The sequence below is a fragment of the Eretmochelys imbricata genome, chromosome 20 (assembly GCF_965152235.1).
Source record: "Eretmochelys imbricata isolate rEreImb1 chromosome 20, rEreImb1.hap1, whole genome shotgun sequence".
NCBI lineage: Eukaryota > Metazoa > Chordata > Testudines > Cheloniidae > Eretmochelys > Eretmochelys imbricata.
In genome coordinates, this window is record NC_135591.1 from 8,328,572 (window position 1) to 8,343,647 (window position 15,076).

The following is a 15,076-nucleotide window of genomic DNA, read 5'->3' on the forward strand; positions in this document are numbered from 1 at the left end:
AAAATCGGGACTGTCCCTATAAAATCGGGACACCTGGTCACCCTACCTGGGAGGGAGGGGCGCCCGCCTCCCTCTGCGTGGAGCTGCCTACCCACGCGCGGAGGAACGAGACCCTAGGTCGCGCCTCTGCCTCCCCTGCCTCTTTTAAGATGGCGGTAGCGAATAGCCGTCGCTACTGGGTGACGCAATACACCTGAGCCACGACAATGGGGCGTGTAGCTTGTCTCTCCCAAGATGGAGGGGGGGGCTCTGACCGTCACGCTGCGAGTGACGTAATCCAACCGTGCCGCTGGGAGGGAAGCCATGGTCTTGGCAAAGGACTCCTAAGCCTCTCCTAACATGGCGGCCGCGAGGCGCGAGAGGTCCGGCCTCGGCCCTGGCACTTACCTCCCCTGCCTCTTCCAAGATGTCGTCGGCGGCAATGTCGCGCGCTCAGTGACGCGCTCTGGCGGCGCCGCCGCGGGAAGGGGGGCGGGGGAGCGGCCGGAGCGGCGCAGGCAGCGGCAGCCGCGGGACTGGCCGGGCCCCTGGAGGGGGGGGATTTAAAGGGACCATGTCCCCAGCGCTGGTGCTGCTGCGGAGGCCGGAGCCGGGCAGGAGGCGGCGGCGGCTGCGGGGCCGCTGAGGAGCCCTGCGGGCCCGGCCCCCTGGGCGCCCGGGAGGCGGGGACGGCGCGTGACCGGGTGAGTGTCCGCTGGGAGCCCGGCCGGCCGGGACAAAGCGGAGCCGCCCCCGGGGGCTCGGCGCCCGGCCCGGCCCTGCGGGGGGGCGGCGCGGAGCCTGGGGAGCGGCCCCGTCCGGAGTGCTGAAAGCTGGGCAGGGTGGGGCGGGGGCAGAGCCCCAGGTGTCCGGGCGCGGCGCGGGGAGCCCTGGGGGTGGGGGCAGGGATCCAGGTGCCCGGGGCGGGGAGCGGGGGATGCTGGGGGCAGAGACCTAGGTGTCCGGGGCGGGGCGCCCGGAGGGATGCCGGGGGGCCCAGGTGTGGGGCACGGGGGGAATCCTGGGGGCAGGGCGCCAGGTGTCTGGAGTGGGGCGGGGACCTGCTGGGGCAGGGCCCGAGGTGTCTGGGTTGTGGGGGCATGCAGTGCGGCAGATGAGGGGAGCAAGGGGGGGATTCTGGGGGTGGGGCCCCCGGTGCCCGAGCTGGGGAAGGGACGTAGCTATTCCGGGAAGGGAGTAAGGGGGTTGGAGGTGCGGAAGGGCAACCCAGCTGTCTGGGAGGGATGGCGGAGGGAACTGAGTCCCAGGTGCCTGCGGATGGAAGGCTGGTGTCAGGGGAGGGGGCAGGGGGATGATCAAGGGCTGGGAGCCTGGTGCTAGGAGTCGTTGGGGTGGCTGGGAGCCAGGTGTCCTGCAGAGAGGCTGATAGAACTGGGGGTCAGCAGGTGTCAGCAGGAGTTGATGGTGCTCCGTAGCTGGGGAAATGATGGTGAGCGAGGGAGCAGGGAGGCTGGTGCCTGGAGATGAGCTCAGGTGGATGCTGCGGTGCTGAAAGACAGGTGCTGGGGGTGGAGGGCAGACTGCTGGGGTAGGGGGCAGTGGGCTGATGCTGCTCCAGGAAGGAAATGAGAGGGAAGCTGATGGGGCCTGGGGAGGGGAGGCGAGGCAGGAGGGACGCTGTCTTTTCATGAGGAAAGGGGGCATCAGGTTGATGTCCACCTCTTTTGAGCTGCCTGACATTTAGGTTGTGAGCTCTCTGAGGCAGGGACTGTCTGACTTCTTACTTGTCCGTACAACTCCCAGCACAGTGGGAACATGCTCCTTGATTGGGGTTCCTAGGTGTTAACATAATGCCAATAACAATGAGGATCATCCTACCAGGCAGCTAGTGCATAAGGCACAATGCTTGGCATGGGGAGGGCTCTGGGATGTGCCATGCTAGGATTTTCTCCCTAAAGTTTTCTTCCATTGCTGCTGCTGGTTCAGCTTCACCAGTGGCAGTGTGGATACTGTGCCAGCAGCTGTTGGCACTTCTAACCACAGTGTAATCTAGAGCTGCATTGAGCAGAGTGAGACAGTAGGGTGCTTAAAACGCTGGGGGCTGGTTAGACCATGTGGCCACTAGTGCTCCCAGCACTGCTCCCGTAGATGGAGCACAGCTATGGATAGCAACGGTGAGAATTTAAAGATGAAAAAATCCTACTGTAGAGACCAGACACAGTGCCAAATCTTTTGGAGTTAGATGTAAAACCCCATAAAGTAACACACCAGTGGCGGGAGGAGAGATAGGGAACCTTTCTATTCAAGGTTCTCATGCCTATCACTGTGCTGTCCGAGCATCTTCCAGAAGGCCACTAAGTGACATGACTCATCTGTTGCAAGCTTCTTCCTAGCCAGTGACTGTGGTTGGATTATGTCAGGGTGGCTGATACAGCCCTCTCTAAAGGAGCTGTCAGGGATGCTGATGGTGCCTGAGTGGGTTATGTGGAGTTGATGGAGTAGGGATGCTGATGATGTAGGAGATGATGCAACAGGGAGGCTGGTAATGCCCAAGAATTGAAGGCTGCTGGTGATCTAGGCATGGGAGGTATGGGGGATCCTTACAGGCATGGGCAAAGAAGGCAATAGGGCAATTGACTGTACTTCAAGGAAGTGATGCTGTTGGTGGCCCCTGAAGGGAGGTATCCTCCCTGGTGTTGCCTGGGGCAGGGAGTTAATGGGCATGGGGGGAGGGATAGCTCAGTAGTTTGAGTATTGGCCTGCTAAACCCAGGGTTGTGAGTTCAATCCTTGAGGGGGCCATCTAGGGATCTGGGGCAAAAATTGGGGAATGGCCCTGCTTGGAGTAGGGGGTTGGACTAGATTACCTCCTGAGGTCCCTTCCAACCCTGATATTCTATGATTCATGCTAATGGGTAAGGTATCATCCCATGAGGTTCATCATACCTGAATTATTGTGTTCTATGTAGCCCTCTCCCCCTCACAAGTACAGGAACCTTCATTATAGTTTATTTTATGCAGCCTCTGAACTGTCAGTTTTTTTCAAGGCTTGGATTTCTGTGTTGAGAGTCAGCAACTGCCTTGGAGGGAGCTGGAGGGCGTGCGGGCAGGCAGGCAGGCAGGGAGGGAGAAGCTGGAGGCTTTGGCAGCAGGTATGATACAGTTGCAGGTTTTGGCATAAAAGGTGATCAGCAGTGAAATAATTTAACAATGTAGGCATTTAAATAGCAGAGTACAGCCCAATACAGTGAATAGGCCAGTTCATCTCCCCTGTCCCCCTCTAGAGCAATTGTTTCAGGCTGTCTGCAGACTTGGGCATTGCTTAAACATGGGATGTGTTTTGAAGGCTTGTTTTGCAACCAGAAAGGCTGGAATATTTTTTTAATTGGTGGTGGGGGAGAAACTGAGTATAATTAGATAGCAACTAAAAAAACCCCTACAGTTGTGCAGAAATGTACATGGCCATGGGACCCTACTGGTAGTGGGAAGGGAATGTTGGCATCCTGGGGGGAGAGAGGTGCCCCAGGGATAGCTTTCCCAGATAACGTTGCTGAAGTCCCTGAATGCTTATATCTCTGCTTATCCTACTGCAGCATGAAATCTCTCCCTGTCAGATTCTTCAGTAAGTTCATTGTCATGGAAGACCCTGGAGCCAAATTCCCCAAAGATCCTAGCACCAACAAAGTTCAGATAATCCAAATACCAGCAAAGCCTCATATAGCTAAATGCTTGTTGCTAGATTCGCCAGCCTGCCTAGCCTCAGCACTACGACTGTGTAAGCAGAAGAGAAGGAAGATCTCCTTTGGGGATACATCCCTCTCCAGTTCCAGCTCTGGGAGCAGAAAAGCCCCTCTTTCTCTGCTAAATGCTCTCATTAGTGTGACTTCAGAGAAAGATCCATGCCATTCAGGCGTTTGGGAGATGTCTTGCTGATCTTTTGAGGTTTCTCTGAGGAAGGAAATCTTATGGGATCCTGTCTAACCTGACTTCAGCCCCTGATGTGGCTTTGCCATTAATGGGGGGGGGAATTGCTTTGGGAGCTTCCCAAGTTCCCTGAATTCCCATTTGATTTGATTTCAGAACAATTGTTCTTATTTTCATCTATCTTCATTGACTCACCAATAGTTGTTTTGCATGGAAGATTAAATTTTACAGATTAAATAATCTATCTGATGCAAAAGTTAGGGTTCAATGACACGGCATGGGTCTGTGCGCACCTCTCTTGTGAAAGGCTATTTTAAACTGTTTTTTATGCTGTTAAGTCTGTACCATGAAATGGGGTTCTCAGACTTGCTCATAAGGTGGAGTGTGTCTTTGGGAAGAAGTGTCTAAGACAAATTCATGATCCCCTGGCTGATTATGCAGTATCTCTATAGCAACTACAGCAAATCCTTCATGGAAGAGTAACATCAGGGAAGTGTTTTGTGTCTATTTGTCCTTCCCATTTAAAAATAAGTTAATCACACTATCTCCTGCTCCCCTTTCCTCTGTCCTGCTGTTCTTTCTCCCCATGCAGTCTGACCTGTTGCCCAGTCGCTGCCTCTTTCTCCCCTAGACTTTCCTTTCCAACTGGTGGCTATGGATCTGTTGATGGCTCTTGGGGGTGACTAGCACTTCAGTCCTGCTGTTGGCCCTGGCCCCTGGGAGCAGCTCATGTTGCCCCTCATCCTGCTTGTAGGCCATGTCCACACTACGGAGCCTATGTGGGCATAGCTATGTTTACATAGCCCTAGTGTAGACACAGCATAAGCTGATAGGAGTCCTTCTGCTGGTACAGGAATACTACTACTTCGAATAACATTAGCTACGCCGACAGGAGCACTGTTCTGTCGGCAGCGCTGCAGGTTTTATTGGCACAGCTATGTTGTTAAGGGTATGATTTCTTCCCCCCACTCCCGCTTTTAGCAACATAACTATCCCAGTATAAGTTTTAAGAGTAAACCAGGCCTTAGATAGCAGCAGCATCCCCCATGCTTAGGTGCCTAGGCCCTTAGAGAAGAACCTGGGTGCCTGAAGAAACAACTGGGAAGAACCTAAGTCCATGTAGCCTGTTGACTCTCTATGGTGGGGTCTGCTGGGCATGTGTTTCTGGTCCACAAAGTATACAGTGTGGGCAGCTTGGGTGAAGTAAGTTTTTTAGATGCATAACTGTGTACGTACAACATTCCACTTGCAGAGCTCTGGCATGGAAGAGCTTTGTTTTTGATTGTTAGGAAAGGAGGTGATTGCCCATACTTAACCACTTTAGCATTAAAATTCCCTGGTTCAGCTTTGAAGCTTGCATCTCAAGGAGGTGAATGGAGCTGGAAAGAGTTTATGATGCTTCCATTTGGCAAGAGGCATTTTGCTGCAAGTCTGGGTTAACAGGACAAATGTGCATCTGTTTACATGGATGGGGGATGCTGTCTTGGCAAAGAGGAAAGATAGAAACATTTTTTAAATGACACCCATCGAATTTTCAAAATGCTATAAAAATCGTGTGGTAGCCCCACAATTGAGGGATCTGCAACTTTTATTAGACCTCCTAGATTCCTGGAGAGGCAAATGTGAGCTCAGAGGATTGTGTTGTGTTTATGATCTTTCTCATGCAGATTTTCTGAGGAGCCTGGTGAGATACTGAACGTTAAAAAGAGGTGTGGAGATCACCATATCACCTCGCGACCCATCATCGTGCAATTTAAAAACAACTGAACAGGTGTTTGAGAAGGGGAGAAATAGTGACACTCCGTAGAAACTGGTTTACAAGGAGAGATTTTTGACAGGATCAATTGGGGTGGAAAATATGTATTTTGCTAATGAAATAAGAATGGTCTTTCCTAACTAGAGGCCAGTTTTCATGTTCTCCTGAGACCAAGTATGGAAAACTTCAGGCCAAACACACATTTGTGCCAAGTGATAGTTGAATGAAATCAGTAGGTCACATATGAAATTGTTTTGCAACCATTCCAGTAGCAGGAATTCACTGGAAAGGGTTATGAGATTGCGAGTGTGATGAGTCTTCCCATTCCAGCGAATTTCATAGAATTCTCAAGCCTGACCTTAAAAACTTCAAAGGAAGGAGATTCCACCACCTCTCTAGGTAACCCATTCCAGTGCTTCACCACCCCCCTAGTGAAAAAGTTTTTCCTAATATCCAACCTAAACCTCCCCCACTGCAACTTGAGACCATTACTCCTCGTTCTGTCATCAGCTACCACGGAGAACAGTCTAGATCCCTCCTCTTTGGAACCCCCTTTCAGGTAGTTGAAAGCGGCTATCAAATCCCCCCTCATTCTTCTCTTCTGCAGACTAAATAATCCCAGTTCCCTCAGCCTCTCCTCATAAGTCATTGTGCTCCAGCCCCCTAAAAATTGTTGTTGCCCTCCGCTGGACATCTTCCAATTTTTCCACATCCTTCTCGTAGTGTGGGGCCCAGAACTTGACACAGTACTCCAGATGAGGCCTCACCAATGCTGACTAGAGGGGAATGATCACATCCCTTGATCTGCTGTTCCTACTTATACAGCCAAAAATGCCATTAGCCTTCTTGGCAACAAGGGCACACTATTGACGCATATCCAGCTTCTCATCCACTGTAACCCCTAGGTCCTTCTCTGCGGAACAGCTGCCTGGCCGTTCGTTCCCTAGTCTGTAGCAGTGCATGGGATTCTTCCTTCCTAAGTGCAGGACTCTGCACTTGTCCTTGTTGAACCTCATCAGATTTCTTTTGGCCCAGTCCTCTAATTTGTCTAGGTCCCTCTGTATCATATCCCTACCCCTCAGCGTATCTACCACTCCTGCAAGTTTAGTGTCCTCTGCAAACTTGCTGGGGGTGCAATCCATGCCATCCTCCAGATCATTAATGAAGATATTGCGCAACACTGGCCCCAGGACTGACCCTTGGGGCACTCCACTTGATGCCGGCTGCCAACTAGACATGGAGCCATTGATCACTACCTGTTGAGCCCGACAATCTATCCAGCTTTCAGTCCATTCATCCAGCCCATACTTTAACTTGCTGGCAAGAATACTGCGGGAGACCGTGTCAAAAGCTTTGCTAAAGTCAAGGAACAACACGTCCACTGCTTTCCCCTCATCCACAGAGCCAGTTATCTTGTCATAGAAGGCAATTAGATTAGTCAGGCATGACTTGCCCTTGGTGAATCCATGCTGACTGTTCCTGATCACTTTCCTCTCCTCTAAGTGCTTCAGAATTGATTCCTTGAGGACCTGCTCCATGACTTTTCCAGGGACTGAGGTGAGGCTGACTGGCCTGTAGTTCCCTGTCTAGAAACCCAGGCCCAAATTCTGCTGCTTGTTGCCAAGATAACCCCATTGATTTTGTGTAGCCACTGGAATAGAGTGGGTTGGGGCTTGCCTGTGTCCATGATTTTTTGCACTGGTCTAGCTAAACTAGAGTAGACGTGCTGGTGTCAAGGGGGTTTGCGCTGATTGAGCAAACCCCGAAGGTAAGTTGCACTGGTGCAGTTCGTCTGCACGGAGGTTTGCACCAGCACAGCTCCCTCCAAGTAGCTACGCTCATGGAAAATCCTGAATGTGGACATGGCCTTGGTTGCATCCTGGGACAGAAGGAGGAAACCAAGGCCATGTCCACATTCAGGATTTTGTTTGGCTCTTTGAGGGTGGGTGCGGGGGGAAGGGGGGCTTTGCTTTTGTGTCACTTGAGTGGGTGAAACACAAGACAAGATGCAGAGTATCGAATGGACCTCAGTGGTGGCACCCCAGCTAAATATGTCCCATGGTACTGCACCATGTAGATTTGAACATTTACCAGTTTACCTGGAGCGATAACACCAGCCGACAGCTCAGTCTAAACACATAGTTGCAGCAGTTTAACTAAAGGTGTGACTTTAAACAGGTGTAGCTGCTGTATATGTGTGGATGCTATTGGGTTAGCTTAAATCTCTTTTAATTGACTTAAGCTAAAATGATAGGAGAGCTTAGGGTGACCAGATAGCAAGTGTGAAAAATTGGGATGGGGGTGAAGGGTAATAGGAGCCCATATTAAAAAAAAAAAAAAGCCCCAAATATTGGGACTGTCCTTATAAAATTGGGACATCTGATCACCCTAAGAGAGCTACACAGCTGGTGCTTGTGCTGTGCCAAGGTGCTTTGGGTTCATTGGGTTACTTGGGAAGGGGGAAGAAGAGGGACTTGTCCTCTATTAACTTGCATTCTCTTGAGCTGACTGATGTGATGTCAGTCAATCATTGCTATGTAATAAAATGAATTAACTACTTACAAGTGTGTCCCTCTATCCTTTGGGGAAATGCTACTAGAGAACATGATTGTATTAGAAAAGTGAAAAGAATTAATTGTGCAAAATATCCAAAAAGCTACATAAAGAACAGTTTGGGTGGTGGTGGTGGTGGGTCACCGGTGGCGAAGGTCCTTGTCTGTGTGCATCATTACCCACAGGAAGCAGCCTGTGATTCTGAGGGAATAGGGGCTCTCAGTTTGGGAAGAGAGGAAGAAAGTGTCATTCCCACTGCTGATTGGACACAGAGCTAGAACATTTTGGAGAGTCTTTCTGTTACCTGGGATTTTCTGAACCCGAAACTATGGTAACTAATCTTTGTTTTCAGGACATAAATCAATGTGGACACAGCTCCTCTGTCTGATAAATGATTGGTACGCACAAGTGCTTTCACCCAAAAATCCTTGGTTTTTTTTTTTATTTTCTCAAACACACATCTAAAATAACAGTAGTCTAAAGCACCCCAGATACAGTTACCCAAAGTCTGAGATGGTGTTGAGTGGTCAACAGCAGGTTTCCAGTGACTAGCCTTCCTCCTAGCCACTGCGGAATTGAATGTCAGACTCCTAGCTTGTCAAAAGCCTCTATGATCTTCACCAAATTGCACACTCTAATCTCCAACGTACCAGCAAGCCACTGCTGTTGTCTCTATCCCTTAGAGCCTCCACGGAGTGGAGACTGTCTTCCTTCCGATGCCTCGGGCTTGGCAGAAGTTCTGCCGGTCTTTCCCTTCAGCAAGCTGAAAGCAGAGAGAAAGTGATCTGTGGGTTGTGCTAGGCATGGCAGCATTGTCAGGCTCCACTGCACGGTGGCTCACTCTGGGAAGAATCCAATGTACATTGGGAGTGGCTGTCAATGAAACTGGGAGAGTCTATGGGCCATTGTTTGTTCTCCTGCTCAGATGCATGACCTTGACTCCTGATATATAATTTAAGACTCCTCTCTTTTATAATGCTCTTCATTCTGCCTATTTATCATCCAAGTCAGACAATCTACTCTTCTATGGCTGCTTCATTGTAAGACACTTGGGAAAACCTCCTACATGTTACTATGCTCTGGTGCTGTCCATTATTTATAATTCAAAAATACTATATTGGGGCCAGTACAGGGATGCCAAATCCTCTGCTTGCTTTATAGGCTAATGACATTGGTGCTCATGACCTGAATGTTCTTCCAGGAGCTAATCTACCACTGGGCTGCTACAGAAACCAGGCAGCTACTCTGCTGGGCTGCTTAGGGTCACGATAGCTGGTGACTCTGGATGCACTTGAAGTGGCCAGGTATTGTCTGCAGGTTCAGCAGAGAAGTGTTCACTGCCTGTGATCCTGCTGCATAACCTAGAACTGTGGCTGTTAAGAGAGTTCTTGGTGGGGTCAGATAAAGATTCAGGGATAAAGGAGCAGGAGGGTACCAGTAAAGAGAAATTCTTATGTTGGCCGGAACTCCAGAAAGAGCAGGGCAGAAGAAATTGATTAATAGATTTTTAAGGCTAGGAACCACTATGACCATCCAGTCTGACTTCTTGCATAACACATGCCAGAGAACCCCACCTAATAATTTCTGCATCAAGCACATAATTTCTTGTTGACTTAGAGTGTATGTGTTAGAAAGAGACATCTAGTCTTGATTTAAAGACTTCAAGTGATGGATAATGCATCACAGGTCCTAGATCAGTTATGCCAAGGGTAAATTGACCTTTTTTTTTTTTTTTTTTAAGTGCCTTATTTTCAGTCTAACTTCAGCTTTTCTGTCTTTGTCTGATAAATTAAAGAGCCCCCCTACTAGCCGAAATCTCCCCCGTGGGTATCTATAGACTATGCTCAAGCTACCTCTTAATCTTCAGTTGGCCACAAATCTAGTGTCCTGAGTGAATTCCCGAGATTTGCTGGCCTGTTAGTTGTTTGTATAACCACTTCCTTGTTCTGGGTTTTTTCACTTTCTCAGCATACTGTTTGTGTGAGCTCAGGAATTCACAGGCTTTCTGTAGCATGGTCATCCCTTAACAAGAGTGTCCTGGGGAAGTACCTCCCACAAGCCCATTCACGATCTCACAAAGTCTTGGTAGCAGCACCAGAGACCCTATTCTCTGCTTCTCCCCTTGGTCTCTGGAGCTGGACGGGTCTGGAAATGCAGCTGTACAAGGTTAATTTGGTATCTGGAACCCCATCTCCTGCTTTTCCCCCATGCTCCAAATAGCACTACTTGGGTTCTCAAACTTTCCCTCTCCTGCTGGTGAGTCTTTCCTGCTCACCCCACTCCCAGCCACTTTCCCTCTGTAATGCATGGCATTGACAAAGGGTTATATGTGATTCCTCGCACAGAAACAAACTAGCCCTTTCCAAGAAGGAGGGAACCCATGAGAACTCCACAGATTCTAGATGTAAACTGTAATTAAAATTGCCCCTAACACATATTGTCTCCTGATGAGGTGTGTGTGCACCATGACATCCATCATATAGAGTTGATGTTGACTCCTTTTAGTCAATGCCACTGGAGTGAGTTAGTTTGTAAAGTGCTTTGAAGATTAGAAATGCTGTTTTTTATTGTGCTCTACTAGGGTTGACATCACCATGGAGAATATTTTTAGGGTTACCTGGTGTCTAGGTAATGACTTTCATATGCTTTGTACAACCAGTCTCTAGAAAACCTCCTCTGTGGTCAGAACTGTAAGAGTTCTGAATATATGCAGTGTAGTTGTAGCCATGTTGGTCCCCGGATATTAGAGAGACCAGTTGGGTGACACAATACCTTTTTATTGGACTAGCTTCCTTCTTTGATAGTTCTGGATTTCTTGCATAAATAGAAGAACGGTGGATCCTCGCTAGAATGTGCATCTATATAGCGTGAATTCACTTATAACGCAGTCACAGCCATGGATTCCAAATTTAGTAACTTTCATTAGTAGTCATGGTAACACGGTCCCGCGCATGCATCCCAAATCCCATGCTCTCGCGAGGATCCAGTGTAGGTCCAATAAAAGCTATTCGCTCAACCACCTTGTCTCTCTAGAGCTCTGAAGAGACGTGTTTGAAATGAGTGCTAGAAATTAGAATTTGAAAATCTTGCCTCTTGTTTAGGCTCTGGCTTTTTGCGGGTCTGTGGTACCATGTACACTACATGAAGCGAAACCTCTGACTGCCCGCAGGCCTGGATCGCTTCCTAATGTGGAGCGTGAGTGGACACAATGGGTCAGTTACTCAGCTCTCTAGACAGGGGTTTTCTTTTGCTACTCTTTTCAGAGGCATTGAGCATCCTCCACTCCAGGTGAAATCAATGGGAGCTGCAGGTGCTCTGTATTAAGTGGCTCATTTCAGATGCCCCAAACTAGTGGGTATTCTGTATTTATTTAAGCAAAGAAATTTTGTCTTAATTCCAGTTTCCTTATTTGTGAAACTGGGATAACTAATGTCTGAAGTGCTCTGGGATCCTTGGGCAGAAAGCACTTGAGAAGCATGAGTCACCCTCTTCTCGCTACTGCGCCTTTTAAAAATAGGTGACAAGTGCTGTGCTGGCAGCAAAGAAATTAGCACTCTGGTCTTCATGTGGCATCACAGCGTCTGAAGCCTGTTTTCTCTCTCTCTCGGGCTGGCACACTCTAGAGAGGGAACACTTGGTTCCTTGGCAGAGGGAGTGGGTATCTTGTGCCACATGGCAGTGACATCTTCCTGCCATTTGAGAGAATCCTTAGTGTTCATGTCCAGCTCTTCTGGGGCAGAGTATGGGCACTGCAATGTGAGACCCTAAGGCAGCGGGGGGCAAACTTTTTGCCCCAAGGGCCACATCTGGGTATGGAAATTGTATGGCGGGTCATGAATGCTAATGAAATTGTGGGTTGGGGTGCGGGAGGGGGTGAGGGTTCCAGCTGGGGGTGTGGGCTCTGGGGTGAGGCCAGAAATGAGGCGTTCAGGGTGTGGGAGGGGGCTCTGGGCTGGGGTGCAAGGGGTGGGGGTGAGGGCTTCGGGTGCTTTGGGCTGGGACCAAGCAGTTCGGAAGGTGGGAGTGGGATCGGGGCTGGGGCGCTGGACGGGGTCGGGGTGCAGGCTTCGGGTAGCGCTTACCTCAAGCAGCTCCCAGAAGTAACATTTCCCCCCTATGGCTCCTAAGCAGAGGTGCAGCCAGGCAGCTTTACACGCTGCCCTGTCTGCAGGCACTGCCCCTGCAGCTCCCGTTGGCTGTAGTTCCTGGGGCTTGGGGCTGCCTCTACACATAGGAGCCGGAGGGAGAACCTGCCACTGCTTCTGGAAGCTGCGTGGAGTTGGGCAAGCCCTGGACCCCACTCCCCAGCGGGAGCTTGAGGGGTGGATTAAAACGTCTGGAGGGCTGGATGCGGCCCCGGGCCGTAGCTTGCCCACCCGTGCCCTAAGGGCCGGGTGAGGGGACCCTTCACAGTTTTAGTGAGCACAAAGGGTCCCTTGAGGAGAGCCATGTATCAGTCTTTAAAGTATTGGGTACATGCTGGGAATCCCAGTGGGAGGTCAGTGTGGGTTTTTTTGTGTGGTGATTATATATGTTCCTGAGGGACTTGTACAGAGTCTGAAGCACTGAAAATGTGCAGCTGTAGGCTTGACTGGAAAGAGCCCAATGGACTCCTAAAAAACCTAGGGAAAAGATTTCAGCAGATCCTCACTGTCCGTGTTTTGGACTTAGTGCTGCACTGGCACGCCATGCATGGGCTACTGATGGAGTCAGCCAGCCCTCTCCAGGTGTCTTGGCTCCACGTGGAATGGTGCTTGTTGCTAAAGGAAGCTCTTGGCAATCAAAGCCATCTGGTAGGTCCTACCCCTGCTGGCTAGAAAAAGAGCAAATACATATGAAGCAATTTTTTGTGTGTCTTGCTGAGGGTGAAACTAGACTAGGTAGGGGTAGCAGGTTACCCAGGCCTGCAGCCTTGGCTCAGTGACTGGCACTGGCTGGGCTTCCTTGCTGGGATGCCCTCTGTTTTGTAATGCCTGGTTCTGTGGGGACTGTGTGTGAGAGCCAAGGCTGCAGGGACAGGAAGAGTGAGACTTAAATAAGCACAAGGCATCTCTGTTTGTTGTGCAGTGGCTGTGTCCCCTCCTCCCCAACACTGCGGGGAGAGCCAAGCGTTCCTCAGTGCGAGTCCTCTCCAGAAAGCTCTGAAAGAGACAAGGATGAAGATCAAATTCATTGTGTTACTGACATGGTAACGTGTGGTTGTTTGGTTCAGGTTTTTTCCTCCCCTTTTGTAGCTCCTGTAGAGTAGCTGGCACAATTGTGGTGGGGTGGCAGAGAATCATAGGGAATCAAGCCCATCACAACAGGTATTCAGTTTGATTTCCTCACCTCCCCACTTGCAGAGCTCATAGGACTCTTCTCTACATCATTCCCAGAAATGCTTGGTCTCTGCTCATTCCTGGCTCTCTGCAATGATGGAGACTCCATCTCCTATCATCTCTTCTAGGGATCCTTTGCTTTCATGGTTAAGAACAATTTATGTAAATGGCTCCAGGCTATTGCTCCTTGTATGGTAATAGCCTCTTAGGAGACAGTGAATAATTCCCTCCCTTCATTTATATTGTTACCTTGAAGGTATTTATAGACTCATGTCTCTCCTCTGGCCTTCTCTTTCCTTTACTACGTAAACTTAGCTCTCTTGCTCCCTCTACTCATGTGCCTTTATTCTCTAGCTCTCTGGTACATTTGCTTGCTGTCACTTGTGCTTTCGCTAGCATTCTTTCTGGATTGTAGAGTCTGGAGCCATTCATGCTTATTTGAAACATGGCCATATTGGGGTTATGTAGGGCAGCCTTATCTCCTCTCCAGCTCATGTATGTGATTTACCCTCCTACGTGCAATAATAACTTTGCCTTGCAGCACACCATGAGAGATGGTGGCTATGATTCTGGGAGCTATGGTTGTCACTGCTTTTCCCTGAGTATAGCTCAGGCTCTGTTCAGACCCACTATGAAATGTTGTTTTGTTCACTTTTACTAGTGATTTGAAGTTGGTTATACAGTAACTTCATCCCCAGTGTGACTGGATTGGTTGGGATCAATAATCATCTTGACATCCATGTTGAAGTAGTCCTCGTCATATTGTTTACTGTGTCTGCACTCTGATCATCACAGTGGTAAACCACCTAGGGACCCTTTATTGGGTCCATGCCCCAAGAGCGAGTGGTGCTAGAATTGCTTTCTTACACCTGTGACCGATTAGGATGGTGAGTCTCATTGGGACAGATGCAAACCTAGCAGCAGCAACCTCTAGGCATGGCTAATGCAATGCATGGTAGCTATGAATTTAAGGAAAGATGTTGAACCAGTGTGAGCTTCAAGATGTAGTGCCCATCCTGCTAAGTAATGCACATTGACATGAGCTCATCATCCTGTGCCCCAGACACTACACTGGCTGTCTACTTAATACTAGAACAAGTTCAAGGTCCCAAAGCCCTCAGTGGACTGGAGCTGACTCTGCAGTCAGGACCTACCATGAAGCTGTGGCCCTCAGGAACAGTAGAACTGTCAACAGGACAGGTGTTGCTCATGGGAACCAGGGGACATGAGCATTCTCAGTTGCTGGCCCATAGCTGGGGAACTCTTCTTCCATGAGAGACTAGAACAGTCCTACATCTCATTGCCTTTGGGGAAGCAAATGGAGACAAGATTTTGCCTTACAATAAAGCCCACCTCTCAGGAAGAATAACTAGCTGAGCATTTTCCCTTTCTCCTTCCTGTCTCCCAAAACCCCTCAACAGGCAGAGGGGTGGAGATGGGTGGGTGGGGGGCAGGAAGAGACCCAAACTTGTGTGTGTGTGTGTGTATAGGATGTCTGTGGCTTGTGAGGCGCGCGAACGCTGTAAGTAGCAGTATAAATCCCTGGGGAGATGGTAAGGGACTGTACCAAGTCTTTAGCTTCTAGT

At 49.6% G+C, this 15,076-nt stretch overlaps 1 protein-coding gene across 5 annotated transcripts in view; it reads left to right on the forward strand.

The window, feature by feature from the left end:
• Positions 1-462: 462 nt before the first annotated feature.
• Positions 463-15,076, forward strand: part of WIZ (WIZ zinc finger) — a 155,871-nt gene continuing 141,257 nt past the window's right edge. The window contains exon 1 of one of the 5 annotated variants that reach the window (XM_077838308.1): positions 463-683. The gene's annotated coding sequence lies outside the window, so the exon portion shown is untranslated. The remainder of the gene's footprint in view (positions 684-15,076) is intronic. The other 4 variants (XM_077838311.1, XM_077838305.1, XM_077838306.1 and 1 more) reach the window with 4 other exon arrangements.